The 16,065-nt window shown below is 33.9% G+C and overlaps 1 long non-coding RNA gene across 1 annotated transcript in view; it reads left to right on the top strand.

Moving 5' to 3' along the window:
• Positions 1 to 16,065, top strand: part of LOC125105112 (uncharacterized) — a 272,805-nt gene that overhangs the window by 221,168 nt on the left and 35,572 nt on the right. The window contains exon 5 of the long non-coding RNA XR_007128811.1: positions 1,543 to 1,589. This is a non-coding gene — a long non-coding RNA (uncharacterized LOC125105112). The remainder of the gene's footprint in view (positions 1 to 1,542; positions 1,590 to 16,065) is intronic.

The following is a 16,065-nucleotide window of genomic DNA, read 5'->3' as shown; positions in this document are numbered from 1 at the left end:
AAAAAAGGTATATAACATTTTCATTATCCCTGAAAAGTAAATTCTCTCATGCTACATTCAGTAAATCACTTCTCCAAACACCTGGCCTTCATCAAAACTGATCTGTATCTGTCACCATAGATTAGTCTTGCCTTTATGTTGCTTCAGATAAATGAGATCATGTAGTTGGTACTCTTTATGTTTGACTTTTGTTCAACATCTTATTTTTGACATACTGAGCGTATCTGTAGTTTGTTGTACTTTATTGCTATTATTCCATTAAATAAGCAAAACAACTTTTTTCATCTATTCTATTGATGAACCCTGAGCCTATTTCCCTTTATGGCCTATTGTGAAAAAAAGTTGTTATGGTCATTCATGTAAAAAAACTTTTTGTGTATGTTTCATTTTTTTGGTTGAATACATATATATTCATATGTTAAATGTATATTAAGTGTATGAACAACTTTACAAGAGACTGCCAAGCCACTTTTCAAAGTGGCTATATTATTTAGCAGAGCATTAGATTTCTCATTATACCATGTCAATACTTGATATTTGTCTATATGTTTTCAAAATTTTTACTATTTCCTTGGTGTCTGAAGTGTTTTCATTTTGATATGATTTAGATTTCACTGATAGATAATGATGTTGAACATCTCATATATTCAGTAGCCTTTCTCTGTATCCCTTTTGTGAGGTGTCTTTTCTAATTTAGAGCCCATTTTATTTGGTTCCTGCAATCCCATTAGTAACATCTTTATATATTTTAGACAAATGTTCTTATTTCATGGTTTTTAATATGCATTGTCTATATTTTCTGCAGCCCACCCCTAAGCACATCATGTTATTTTAATGCTATTTTTTTAAGAATTGTAATTGTTTGTTGCTATCATATTGAAATAAGATTGATTTTCATATTTTCTCTGGCAATTTGCACTTTCTACAAATGTATTTATTTCTAGTAGTATTTTTATAGATTCCTAGCATTTTTATTAGCATAACCTCTGTGAATAGTTTTATTTATTCCTCAACATTTTTTGTGATTTTTATTTTTCCGTATAGCAATGGCTACAGCCTCCAGTAAAATGTTAAGCAGAAATAGTGAGATCAGACATCACTGTCTTTATCACTGAGGGAAAGTGCCAGTCTTTTGTTATTAAACATGATATTATTTATATATTTTTTACACTGTGCCTGTTAGTCCTTTCTGCATCTATTGAGACATGCTATTTTTCTTTTCTTCTTAATGTTGTGAGCTAGTTCCATATATTCAATCAACCTTCTAATCTGGATAAATTCTTCTTAGTCATAACATATAATTTTATAAATATGTTAGATATGATGTGCTAATTTTAAGTTACTTTCATCATGGTATAATTTACATGCATATTTACTAATATTTTGTTAAGGGTTTTTATGTGTGTGTCCGTGTTTAGATGAGATAGCAGTCTTTAGTTTTCTAGTAATGTTTTTCTCATGTTTTCATAATTGTACCTTCCTATGCTGAGTTTGAGGATGTCTCTACTTTGTGTTAACATGGACAATATTTATTCCTTCAAGGTGTCATGGAATTCACTTCAAAAGCCACTTGAATCTGGAACATTCAGGTGAGAAGACTTTTACTTAAAACTCAAGTTATTTGACATTCCTCTTTATACAGGACTACTTATATTTTATTTTTTCCTGTGGATGTTTTATAGTTTGACTTTAATAGGTCAGTTTTGCCTATGTTGTTGTCTACTTTGGCCTACAATAATTGTTTGTTTAATATAAAATCTCATTTTATTATTTTCTTAAGTATTTTTTTTAAATTCCAGTTAACACACAATGTAATATTAGTTTCAGGTGTATAATATAGTGATTCAACACTTCCATGCAATACCTGTTTTACATTACAAGTTTGCTCCTTAATCCTGTTTAATATTCTCATCTTTAAGATCAGAAGTGATACCCATCATTCATTCTGTTGTATCAGTGACTTTTGCTTTCTCTTTTTTTCATGATAAATCTAGGTGATACTCTGTTTTTTTTTTTAATTTTTTAAAGAATCTGTCTTGTTTTATTGATTTTTATCTATTATCCATTTAATATTTTGTTTATTTCCACCCTTATCTTTATTATTTTGTTTAATTTAATAATTTCCTAGCTTCATTAGGAAAAATTGAGATTGTTAATTTTAAATGTACCAATTTCTTTTTCTAATGTACTCATTTAAACTTAAACATTTCCATTTAAGCAGAGCTTTAAAAGCATCTCTCACATTGTCTTGGTGAAAGTTTGATATGTTTTTCCCCTACCCCAACTTTACTGAGATATAATTGCCATATAACATTGTGCAGATATGAAAATGTGTTCATGAAAATAATGAATTTGACTATTGTTGGGATACTGCTTTATAAGTATCAATTTATAGAAAACGGGGTGGAAATTTTGGTGAGTATGATTACTTACAAATTTCTCTATGACCACAAAGTTTAAAGAAAAGGCAGTGTTGAAACTTTTATCTGTCACAAGTTGTAATTTCATTCCCTTTTAATGAGCCCTCATGAAGTTTGGTTGTTTAGTGTGTTTGTTGAGAGGGAAAGTAGTTTATAATTTTCATCTTTTTTTAAATTAAGGTATAATTGACATTAACATTATATTAGTTACAGATGTAGAGCATAATGCGAATCCTTAAATCTTATCATTGCACTCCTCAGTATAGACCTACATAGATCTCTTATTTTTATAGGTTCTTGGGACAAATGTATCTGAGTTCTCATTTCATCAGTGATTGTATTAGCAACCTACTTGTTTTGTTGGTAACTTGAATAACTGAATTGCAATATATGCAATGACGGTAACTTGAATAACTGAATTGCAATATATGCAATGACTGTAGCTGGGTGATAATGGGAAGGCAACGGTATTTTCAATGCCTTCCAGGCAAAGACTTCCAGGAACACACCTATAACTGAACAATTTAGGCTTTATTGTTCTTTACAATGAGGGAGAATACACATCACAGGGAACCATATGGTGTTGTAGTAAGAGGTTGTTGAATGAACTTATTATAGCATTTGGGCACTTGGTAGGTAATTTTGGAGAAGGCTCTGTTCTGAATTGGATGCTGTCAGAAAGCAAGTGAAAACTTATGATTCACTATCTTAATAAACTAGATCTATTAGGAGGAATTAATCAAAGTTAAAGCAATACAAAGTGAGGAAGCAGCAGCCACTTACTTTAACCAGAATAGGAAAAACATTTCTTCATTTTTGTGGTTTGGATGATGTGTTTTTGTCTATGTTCAGAATGATTCCTTGGTGGTCTTGTTTTTGTCCTGATCTGTTGCAGTCATAGAATGACCTTTCCTGAAACACAAAATTATATAGACTCAAGAGGAAAAGAGCAAGTCCTAGATATGAATACCAGGTCAGATCCTAGAAGTTAGAGGCTACTTTTATCTTCCTCAGTATGAGAGATGGAAGAGAAAAAGAAAAACAATGACCATTTAAAAACAACAAAACAAAAAGGGGTCTTGTCCCTCTTTTGCTCAGCTTGGATGAATACCCAAGTTTTGTAGCAACATGGACAGGACTGGAAGAGATTATGCTGAGTGAAATAAGTCAAGCAGAGAGAGTCAATTATCATATGGTTTCACTTATTTGTGGAGCATAACAAATAGCATGGAGGACAAGGGGAGATGGAGAGGAGAAGGGAGTTGAGGGAAATTGGAAGGGGAGGTGAACCATGAGAGACTATGGACTCTGAAAAACGATCTGAGAATTTTGAAGGGGTGGGGTGTGGGAGGTTGGGGGCACCAGGTGGTGGGTATTGTAGAGGGCACGGATTGCATGGAGCACTGGGTGTGGTGCAAAAATAATGAATACTGTTATGCTGAAAAAATAAAAAATTAAAAAAAAAAAGGGGGTCTTGTGCCAACAAGTGATGTAGTGTGCCATGAACCTAGGAGTCTGATTAAAATTATGTGTACTTCAGGCTCATCTCCCCATCCACACACATAATATATATTTTTTAAAGAAAATAAATTGAAATTAGACTGAAACAGAAAAATCTAACAAACTGTTAAATGAAATATATAAGTTGTCTTTATTGTCTAGCAGAAGGTAACTCAGGAGGTAAATAGCAGTTTTATATTTTATTTTTTCTTTCCACTTTATTAATAAATTATCTTCTCTTGATCTGGGGTAACTATTTGAAGGTAATTTTGTGAGGTGGTATGTTTTGTGTAAAGGTTTAGTTGTATTTCCTTATTTATATTTGCTTCTTTCCCAATACCTATTTTTATTTGATTATTTTCTTCTCTGTTTCATGTGGGTGTGTTTGTCAAATAAATGATGATTCTTGATTGTCCATTTATGTTTAATAATTTAAAAAACACAGAGCAGAAAGCATAGGTTTGGGCTTTTAGTTTGTGTGTGTGTGTTATTAGCATATGTATTGCAGATTAAAATGATTTTTCTATCTTTAGCATAGAACACTTTTTTCTTTGTTTATCCCCCCCATTTTTTTTTTTTTGCACTTTAACTACCAGTACTTCTGTACAAACGTCCATAGGAGGTAAAGAATGTTGACTTTTTTTACATAAATATTTAAATATATTTTGCTGCTTTAAACTGTATTATTGTGTCCAACCACTATACAAACTGGTATTTCTAATTACTAATTTCTCAGGGATCTTTGTTGGGAGATCTACCTTGAATGGATGTCAAGTTTACTTATTTCTAGTCTTAAAAGTCCATGTATTTTCCTTGTTAGAAAGTTGGAACAGCTTTTTATAGCCTTCAGTTTCTTATTACCTCTCCCTTGCTCCATAATTGATGAAAGATTACCTATTCTATAACATTTTTTTTCTAAATCTAGCTATACAAGTTTAAATCCATTCAGACCAAGAGATTTTTTAAAATTTTTTAAATTAACATAAAATGAATTATTTGTTTCCGGGGTACAGGTCCGTGATTTATCAGTTTTACACAACACCCAGCACTAGCCACAACACATACCCTCCCCAATGTCCATCACTCAGTTACTGCATCCCTCTACCCTCCTCTCCTCCAGCAACCCTCGGTTTGTTTCCTAAGATTAAAGAGTCTCTTACTGTTTATCTCCCTCTCTAGTTTCATCTTGTTTCATTTTTTCCTCTCCCCCTGACTTGTTTCTCAAATTTCACATATCCGTGAGGTCATATGTTAATTGTCTTTCTCTGATTGACTTATTTTGCTTAGCATTATACCCTCTAGTTTCAACAACATTGCATCAACAATGCAAATGGCAAGATTTCAATTCATCTGGGCTCTTTCCATAGTTTGGCTATTGTAGACATTGCTGCTATAAACATTGGGATGCAGGTGCCCCTTAGGATCACTACATTTGTATCTTTAGGGTAAATACCCAGAAGTGCAATTCCTGGATCACAGGGTAGCTCTATTTTCAGCTTTTTGAGAAAACGCCATACTGTTTTCCAGAGTGGTTGTACCAGCTTGCATTCCCACCAACAGTGTAGGAGGGTTCCCTTTTCTCTGCATCTTTGCCAACATCTGTTGTTTCCTGATTTGTTAGTTTTAGCCATTCTGACTGGTGTGAGGTGGTATCTCATTGTGGTTTTGATTTGTATTTCCCTGATGCTGAGTGACGTTGAGTACTTTTTCATGTGTCTGTTGGCCATTTGGATGTCTTCTTTGCAGAAATGTCTGCTCATGTCTTCTGCCTATATCTTGACTGGATTCTTTGTTCTTTGGGTGTTGTGTTTGAGTAGTTCTTTATAGATTTTGGATACTAGCCCTTTGTCTCACATGTCATTTGCAAGTATCTTTTCCTATTCTGTCAGTTGTCTTTTGGTTTTGTTGATTGCTTCCTTTGCTGTGCAAAATCTTTCAATCTTGATGAAGTCCCAATAGTTCACTTTTGCCTTTGTTTCCCTTACCTTTGGAGATGTGTCTAGCAAGATGTTGCTATGGTTGAGGTAAAAGAGGTTGCTGCCTATGTTCTCCTTGAGGATTTTGATGGATTCCTGTCTCACATTTATGTCTTTAATCCATTTTGAGCCTATTTTTGTGTATGGTGGAAGGAAACTGGACATATTTCCAGACCAAGAGATTTTAAGTTAAATTAAATTAAAGTTATTTAGTTATTTTTATGATTACTCTACCCATCACAGATTTCTATTAGGTATTGTTGTTGTTGTTGTTGTTGTAGCTGCTGCTGCTATTATTGGTAGTATTTAGTTCATATTTTTTTTTAAAGTGATTTTATTTTTTTTAATTTTTTTTAAAAGGTTTTATTTATTTATTTGACAGAGATCACAAGTAGGCAGAGAGGCAGGCAGAGAGAGAGGAGGAAGCAGGCTCCCCGCCGAGCAGAGAGCCCGATGCGGGGCTCGATCCCAGGACCCTGAGATCATGACCTGAGCCGAAGGCAGAGGCTTTAACCCACTGAGCCACCCAGGCGCCCCAGTTCATATTTTTTTAATTGAAAAAAGAAAGGAGATTTTTGCCATCCATTAGACTTATACTATGGTCGTCTTCATTTATGTTTCTTTTTCTTCTTTTATTATAGTAATATGTTTGCAAGCTTTATTAATTTGAATCTTGAGTCTTCTTCTCATCATTTCTTCAGCTCCTTGGTACCCACTTTATCAGTCTCTTGTCATGTTTCCTTGTTGTCTGTTGTATAAAACTTTTAAAAGTCTGAAATGACTGAAAAATTCTCTATACAAATCAATCAATTTCTCCAGATATCCCTTCTTTTCTCACAACAGTCATTTGAGAAAATATAGCCAGAACACCTTACTGGAGACATTTTCAGCTCTCTTGATTCATATTTTACTATTTAATTTGAGAGGTGCTATAATTTACAGATTTCCCTCCATCTTGATGAGAAAAGAGTATCATAGTGTAATGAAAATGTTATAAATTTATTTGTTTTAGATGGAACTTAACATAAATTTCAACTCTACCACTTCCTACATGTTTACTTCTTTGAGTTTAAATTTTCTCTCCTATAAAAATAAAGATGAGAACGCTGGGATTCTTAGAGAAATTCCTAGAGAAAAATATCTATGAATGAAAATATCCTATGCATCTTTTGGATTATAGCAACCAATAAAAACCAGTTAATATTTCACCTCTATAAACTTAAGGAGATACTTTTATCAGAGTAATACAGGTACAAAGTAAATAGGTGAATGGAGAGGGGTGCCCTGGGTGGCTCATTCTGTTGAACATCTTACTCCTGGTTTGGGTTCAGGTCATGATCACAAAGTCATGAGATTGAACCTCAAGTCAGGCTCCATGCCTAGCGGGGAATCTCCTTAAGATTCTCTTCCTTGGGACGCCTGGGTGGCTCAGTTGGTTGGACGACTGCCTTCGGCTCAGGTCATGATCCCGAAGTCCCGGGATCGAGTCCCGCATTGGGCTCCCGGCTCCATGGGGAGTCTGCTTCTCCCTCTGACCTTCTCCTAGCTCATGCTCTCTCTCACTGTCTCTCTCTCAAATAAATAAAGAAAATCTTAAAAAAAAAAAAAAGATTCTCTTCCTTTTCCTGTGCCCCTCCCCTGCTGTTAATAGAAAGTGTAACCTATTTAGAGTGAAAAATTTTTAAGTGAACTATTGATGAATTATCAAGGAAGTAACTATTTGGTTTGGATATAAATCTGTTACTTAATTGGTAAATGTTATAGTACTGTAAGTTATTCTAATGAGAAATCTCAGTGGGAAGACTTTAATGACATAATTATTCTCTCCAATAAAATAACAATTAGTTTGTCTGGTATTGTACTAATTGTTATTGACATAGGGTATTGATAGTGCTTAAAATCTAAGTGTTGAGTCACTTCAGAAAAAGGTCTTATATTATAAAACTACACCGAATGCTGAAAAGAACATTTAATCTAAAATTTTCTAAACTTTGTAAATTAATAGCATTTTATTTTTGTACAGTTTTAGATTTACAGGAGAACTAAAAAGATAAAGAGTTTTCATGTGCCCTCCCCACTTGCCTCCACACAGATTCCTTTGTTCTTTACATCTTGCAGTAGTGTGGTGCACTTATTAGAATTAATGAATTTTGATATAATAGACTAAGACTGTAGTTTACATTAAGCTTCACTCTGTATTGTAGGTTCTATGGGTTTTGACAAATGCATGGTGTAATATTTCAATTATTACAATATCACAGACAGAATAGTTTCATCACTCTAAACATTGGTACTCAACATATTCATCCCCTTTCTCTCCTCATGAAATCTTACAACCATCATTCTTTTTACTGTCTTTATAGTTTTGCAGAATGCCATATAGTTGTAATAATAATTCACTTTGTGTTCTTTCATCAGAAAATATACATTTAAGATTACTCTATATCTTATTGTGGCTTGATAGTCATTTTTTCTTGTGGGATTATATTCTACTATATATGTATACCAAAGTTTGTTTATTCGTCCACTTATTGAAGGCCATCTTAGTTGCTTCCAATTTTTCACAATTATATATAAAGGTTCAATAAACACTTGTGTGCAGAATTTTTTTGAACATAATTTTCCATTTCATTTGGGGTGATACATAGGAGAGAGACTGCTGGATTATATAATAAGAAAATATTTTGTTTTATAGGAAGCTGTTAGGTTACATTCCAAAGTGGCTGTGACATTTGCCTTTTCCATTGGCAATGAATTTGTTGCTCAGCATCCTCACCAACATTTGGTATTGTCAGGGTTTTCTTGATTTTTAATATTTGGCATTCTGATAAAAGTATATTGCTATCTCATGGTTGTTTTAATTTAATATCTAATGATATATGATGTTGAATGTCTTTTCAAATGATTATTGGACATCTACATATCTTTTTTGATGAGGCATCCATTAGAATCTTTTGCCCATATTTTCCCTGTATTGTTTCTTTTCTTACTGTTGAGTTTTAAGAGTTTGTCATATAACTTTTTCATTAGGTATGTGTTTTACAACTCTGGTTTTCCCAATTGTCGTCTTTTCATTTTCTTAAAAGTGTCTTTTGCAGACAACATTTCCTTAATAGAGACTTGTAATAAAGTCTAACAACTTTTGTTTTTATGGATCCCCTTTGGCGTTGTATCTTAAAACTATTCATGAAATCCAAAGTCACCTATATTGACTCTGCTGTTATCTTCTAGAAGCTCAGTAGCTTTGCATTTTACATTTTTACATGGAGGTCTACATTTTTATATTTTCAGTTAATTTTGGGGAAAGGTGTAAGGTCTGGTTTAGGCTAATAGATTGGAGGATTTGGACATCAAGTTTTTGAATAACATTTAAATCTATTTTGTCCTCATTGAGTTGTCTGTGTTCTTTTATAAAAGATAGACTGATTATCTTTTTGTGGATTTATTTCTGGGCTTCTTTTCCATTTCACTGGCTTATATTTTTGACTGAATTTTATTTTATTTCAATTTTTATTGAGATATAAAGACCTGTAACACTATATAAATTTAAGGAGCATAATGTAATGAATTACATATATTGTGAGACCTTCATGTTTATACTTAATATCATGCTGTAATAATTACTATACTCTTATATTAAGCCTTGTAATTGGTATTGTCAGTTCCCTAAATTTGTTTTTCTTCTTCAGTGTTGTGTGGCTATTTTGGATCTTTCACCTTTGGATATGATTTTATAATCAATTTGTTGATATCCATATATCCATATGTTGGGAGTTTGATTATATTGCATGGAATCTATAGATCAGGTGGGAAGAATTGACATCTTGAAAATATTGAGTCTTCCTATTTATACACATGGAATATCTTTCCATTTATTTAGACCTTCTTACAGTCTTTCATCACAGGTTTATAGTATGTATGTATGTATGTATGTATGTAATATGTAGATCCTGTAGATATTCTGTTACATTTATACCTAAGCATTTCATTTTCTTGATATAATATAGATTTTAATGTTTTTAATTTCAAATTCTTATTGTTAGTTGTTGGTATGTAGAAAATAATTGATTTTTGTAGACTAACCCTGTATCATGCAAACTTGCAATAATCACCGGCAAGTTCAAGGTTTTTTGTCAATTCTTTAGGTTTTCTTCATACATAATCATTTTATCTATGAACAAGAACAGTTTTATTTCTTTCTAATCCACATGCCTTTTATCTCTTTTTTTGTTTTCTGCATTAGACTTCAGCACAATATAGAATAAGAGAACTGACAGGAGATATCCTTGCTTTGTTCCCAAGTTAAGGGAAAGCACTCAGTTTCTCACTATGGAGTATGATTTTGGCTGTGTAAGCCCCTTATAGTTTTTTGTTTGTTTGTTTGTTTGTTTTGTTTTGTTTTTTAAAGCTTTTATTTGTTTATTTGACAGAGATCACAAGTAGGCAGAGAGGCAGGCAGAGAGAGAGGGAGAGGGAAGCAGGCTCCCCGCTGAGCTGAGAGCCCGATGTGGGACTCGATCCCAGGACACTGAGATCATGACCCAAGCTGAAGGCAGCGGCTTAACCCACTGAGCCACCCAGGCGCCCCTGTTTGTTTGTTTTTTAATCAGGTAAAGAAGTTTCCCTGTATTCCTAACTTCTGGAGAGGTTTTTTTTTTTTTTTTAATCATGAAAACATTGTCAAATGCTTTTTCTGTTATCTATTGATGTGATCATATGGTTTTTCTTCTTTTGTCTGTTAATGTGATAGATTACATTAATTCATAATCAAATGTTGAACTAGTTTTGCATAACTGAGATAAAATCTCCTTGGGCTGTGGTGTAAAATTCTCCTTGTAGATTGGTAGATGTGGGAGGCCACTGTAAGGCTTGAGATGAGAACCAAACCAGGCCCTGACTTGTGCCTCCTTTAAAGGCTGAATAGCCGAAGAAAAGGCTTAGGTCGATAAAGTGGAGTAGCACTGAGAAAGGGTCTGTGCTATGTGTTGTGTGCTCGCCTAAGTGACTTCCCACACATTTGCTAGTCAGATAGAGACGATTTGGTCGGGGTCAGAAATTCTTGGCTGGTCCTTGCTGTCCTTGCACAGGCTATAGACTACACCACTGTAAGACTGTGCTGTGCTTGCATAAACTATGTCTTTTTTTTTTTAAAAGATTTTATTTATTTGACAGAGAGAAATCACAAGTAGGCAGAGAGGCAGGCAGAGAGGAGGAAGCAGGCTCCCTGCTGAGCAGAGAGCCCGATGCGGGGCTTGATCCCAGGACCCTGAGATCATGACCTGAGCTGAAGGCAGAGGCTTTAACCCACTGAGACACCCAGGCACCCCCATAAACTATGTCTTGAGTGGCCTTGAAGTCAGTACATCTGGAACTAGAGGGTCTGCTACTGGTGCTTGGGAAATAGATAATGGGAAAGCTTGAAGGATTTTCTGTGCATGTTGTAAACTCTTTAGTAATCAGCTAAAAATAGATACTTTCTTATGATTGTTTCTGTTAGCTATATAATGCCTTGCTGCCTTGAATAAAATTGGCACTATTGGACATCCTCCTTGGTGCTCCTCCTGCCCCCATCTCTGTCTCTTAATTCTTTTCATTCACCATCCTCTTACCCTCATGCTCCTGGTCGATTTGTCACGCCGCCCGCGACAGGTAGATTCAATTTGCTAATACTTTGTTGAGAAGTTTTTATTCTATGTTAACAAGGTAATGGTTAGTAGCTTTCTTTCCTTCTAAGGTCTCTATCTGGCTTTGATATTAGGGTAATGTTGAGAAGTTTTCATTTTACTCCTGTTTTATAAAAAAGGATTGTAGAGAGTTGGTATAATCTCTTCCTAAAATATTTGGTAGGATTCACTAGTGAAACCATAAGGTGTGGTGTTTTCTTTATTGGCAGATTACTATTGATTTAAATTCCTTAACAGAGATAAACCTATTCAGATTATCTATTTCTCCTGTGTGGATTTTTATAGTATATGTCTTTCAAGAAATTGGTCAATTTCATCCAAATTAGCAAATGTGTGGGCATAGAATTGTTCATAATATTCCCTTGTTATTGTTTTACTATCCAAGGATTTAACAGTGATCCCTCTTTCATTTATAGTGTTGGTAATTTATATCTTCTCTCTTTTTATCATGGTTAGCTTGGATAGAGCCTTGTCAATTTTTACTTATCTTTCTAAAGAAGTAGGACTTATTTTTGTTATTTTCTTTATTGTTTTTCTGACTTCAACTTAATTGATTTCTGCTCTAATTTTTATTAATTTTTAAATTTTTTCTTGCTTAGGTTTATATTGCTTTCCTTTCTCTAGTTTCCTATGGTAGAGACTGAGATTATTGCTTTTAATTTTTAATTTTAATTACAGTATAGTTAAGATACAGTGTTTTATTAGTTTCAGGTGTACGATATAGTGATTCAACAACTCTATATATCACTCAGTTCTCACCATGAGAAGTGTACTCCCCATCACCTATTTCTCCCATCTTCCCAGCCACTTCCTGTCTGGTAATCATCAGTTTGTCCCCTATAGTTGTCTTTTTCTTGGTTTGTCGCTCTCTCTTTTTTCCTTTGTTTGTTATGTTTCTTAAATTCCATATATGAGTGAAATCAGATGGCATTTGTCTTTCTCTAATTTATTTTGCTTAGCATAATATACTCTGGCTCCATCCATGTCATTGCAAATGGCAAGATTTTATTCTTTTTATGGTTGAGTAATATTCCATATTATATATAATGATGAAGAGGTGACATATATACCACTCTTTCTATATATATAATGTATTTTCTATATTCTACATAAAATATACATATATTTTATAAAATAGGTAAAATTCTTAAAGGGATAGGACATAGGGAAAAAGCAATCAGAAATAAATTTTACTGAATAAAATGTATCAGAGAAAGCTTTTAAGAATTAGATTAAAAGATTTAAATTTAGACAAAAGTGTAAAATTGCTAGAAAAATAAAATTTGACAGTCAACTCAAGGATAAAGAGAAATATCAACAGATAGGAATGTTTTTAAATACATTTTCAAGGAATGCGTGTCTTTAATCACCCACTTTTTTTTCCTGGAGGATAGAAAAAGAACAGTTTTCCTCAAATAATTGTGTGAAGCTGCTCAAACCTTAAATTCAAAATATTAAGGAAATAAAATGATAGGGCAAGTTTTAAATTATGGGCCACAACCAGAATCCTATAAAGAAGATATATTATATCCAAATTAGATTTATCTCAGGGGTGCAGGGTAGTACCCTTAGAAAATCAATTTAATATGTTATCAGATTAAAAGGGGAAAGCCATAGTGTAATCTTAATAGATGTAGGGGAAAGAAAGATAAAAAAATACCATTACTCATTTTTTTAAATTAGAAACATAGATGTGAATATCCTTAATTAGAAAGGCTAAAAACAAAAAAAGTTCAACATTCTATATGTTGAACCTTTTAACTCTTAAAATCAATAAGTATATATAAACATGCCAACTACCATCCCTTTTAATCAACAACATAGTACAGGTCCTAATCAGTTCAGTAAGGTAAGCTAAAGACATAAAGATTAAAAAGAAAGAAACATATTTGCAAATAATACAGTTGTCTACATTGAAATACTACTCAGGTAAATATATATATTTTTTAAAGAGTAACAAACTGGATGTATAAAATAAGCAGCATTTCTAAGCATGACTGATAAGAATTCTGTCTTTACTAAGTGCTTTACAACTGTACTGCTAGTGTTGTATTTTTCAAATTAAAACCTCTAGAGATGAGGTGCCTGAGTGGCTCACTTGGTTAAGCATCTGCCTGTTGCTTAGGTCAAAATCCCAGGATTCTGGGATGAGTCTAGCATTGGGCTCCCTGCTGAGAGGGCAGTTTGCTTCTCCCACTGCCCCTCCCCCTTTTCAATCTCTCTCTCACTAATTCCCTCTCAAATAAATACATAAAATATTTTAAAAACTCGATAGAAAATATTTTTAAACTTCAGAAAACCATTGAAGATAACATATTTTGATAGGAGGGTCAATATTTTAATATTTAATAATAATTTTAAATAATAATTTTAATAACTTGATAATAAATATATTAATAATAATTTAATAATTCTCAAATAGATCTTTATATATAATTGGTTGCAATAAAATTAACAATGTATTTTTGTGAAATATTGATAAAATATATGTAGATGCAGAACCTAAAGTCTGCTTGAAAAAGAACAGGGAAGGTGGATTTTCCTACAGATAACCCAGATTTGTTATGAACAGAGTGATGCACGTAGTGAGTTGTTTGTGCTATAAATATGTGGATTTATTTATTTTTATATAAATAGGATACATATGTATTTATATGTATTTATAAGTCAGGATATGTATATTTATATAAATCATTTATTATACAATTAAGGATTTTTTTTTTAGGGCTATGATTCATTTTTTTAATTTTATTTTTTATAAACATATATTTTTATCCCCAGGGGTACAGGTCTGTGAATCGCCAGGTTTACACACTTCACAGCACTCACCACAGCACATACCCTCCCCAATGTCCATAATCCCTCCCCCAATCCCCCTCCCCCCACCAACCCTCAGTTTGTTTTGTGAGATTAAGAGTCATTTATGGTTTGTCTCCCTCCCAATCCCATCTTGTTTCATTTATTCTTCTCCTACCCCCTTAACCCCCCATGTTGCATCTCCTCTCCCTCATATCAGGGAGATCATATGATAGTTGTCTTTCTCCGACTGACTTATTTCGCTAAGCATGATACCCTCTAGTTCCATCCACATCGTCGCAAATGGCAAGATTTCATTTCTTTTGATGGCTGCCTAGTATTCCATTGTGTATATATACCACTTCTTCTTTATCCATTCGTCTGTTGATGGACATCTAGGTTCTTTCCATAGTTTGGCTATTGTAGACATTGCTGCTATAAACATTCGGGTGCACGTGCCCCTTCGGATCACTACGTTTGTATCTTTAGGGTAAATACCCAGCAGTGCAATTGCTGGGTCATAGGGTAGTTCTATTTTCAACATTTTGAGGAACCTCCATGCTGTTTTCCAGAGTGGTTGCACCAGCTTGCATTCCCACCAACAGTGTAGGAGGGTTCCCCTTTCTCTGCATCCTCGCCAGCATCTGTCATTTCCTGACTTGTTCATTTTAGCCATTCTGACTGGTGTGAGGTGATATCTCATTGTGGTTTTGATTTGTATTTCCCTGATGCCGAGTGATATGGAGCACTTTTTCATGTGTCTGTTGGCCATCTGGATGTCTTCTTTGCAGAAATGTCTGTTCATGTCCTCTGCCCATTTCTTGATTGGATTATTTGTTCTTTGGGTGTTGAGTTTGCTAAGTTCTTTATAGGTTTTGGACACTAGCCCTTTATCTGATATGTCGTTTGCAAATATCTTCTCCCATTCTGTCAGTTGTCTTTTGGTTTTGTTCACTGTTTCCTTTGCTGTGCAAAAGCTTTTGATCTTGATAAAATCCCAATAGTTCATTTTTGCCCTTGCTTCCCTTGCCTTTGGCGATGTTCCTAGGAAGATGTTGCTGAGGCTGAGGTCGAAGAGGTTGCTGCCTGTGTTCTCCTCATGGATTTTGATGGATTCCTTTCTCACATTGAGGTCCTTCATCCATTTTGAGTCTATTTTCGTGTGTGGTGTAAGGAAATGATCCAATTTCATTTTTCTGCATGTGGCTGTCCAATTTTCCCAACACCATTTATTGAAGAGGCTGTCTTTTTTCCAGTGGACATTCTTTCCTGCTTTGTCGAAGTTGAGTTGACCATAGAGTTGAGGGTCCATTTCTGGGCTCTCTATTCTGTTCCATTGATCTATGTGTCTGTTTTTGTGCCAGTACCATGCTGTCTTGATGATGACAGCTTTGTAATAGAGCTTGAAGTCCGGAATTGTGATGCCACCAACTTTGGCTTTCTTTTTCAATATTCCTTTGGCTATTCGAGGTCTTTTCTGGTTCCATATAAATTTTAGGATTATTTGTTCCATTTCTTTGAAAAAAATGGATGGTACTTTGATAGGAATTGCATTATTTGTGTAGATTGCTTTAGGCAGCATAGACATTTTTACAATATTTATTCTTCCAATCCAGGAGCATGGAACATTTTTCCATTTCTTTGTGTCTTCCTCAGTTTCTTTCATGAGTACTTTATAGTTTTCTGTGT

The sequence above is a fragment of the Lutra lutra genome, chromosome 7 (assembly GCF_902655055.1).
Source record: "Lutra lutra chromosome 7, mLutLut1.2, whole genome shotgun sequence".
Taxonomy (NCBI): Eukaryota; Metazoa; Chordata; class Mammalia; order Carnivora; family Mustelidae; genus Lutra; species Lutra lutra.
The sequence above is the reverse complement of the archived record's forward strand: the minus strand, read 5'-3'. Positions and strand labels throughout refer to the sequence as shown.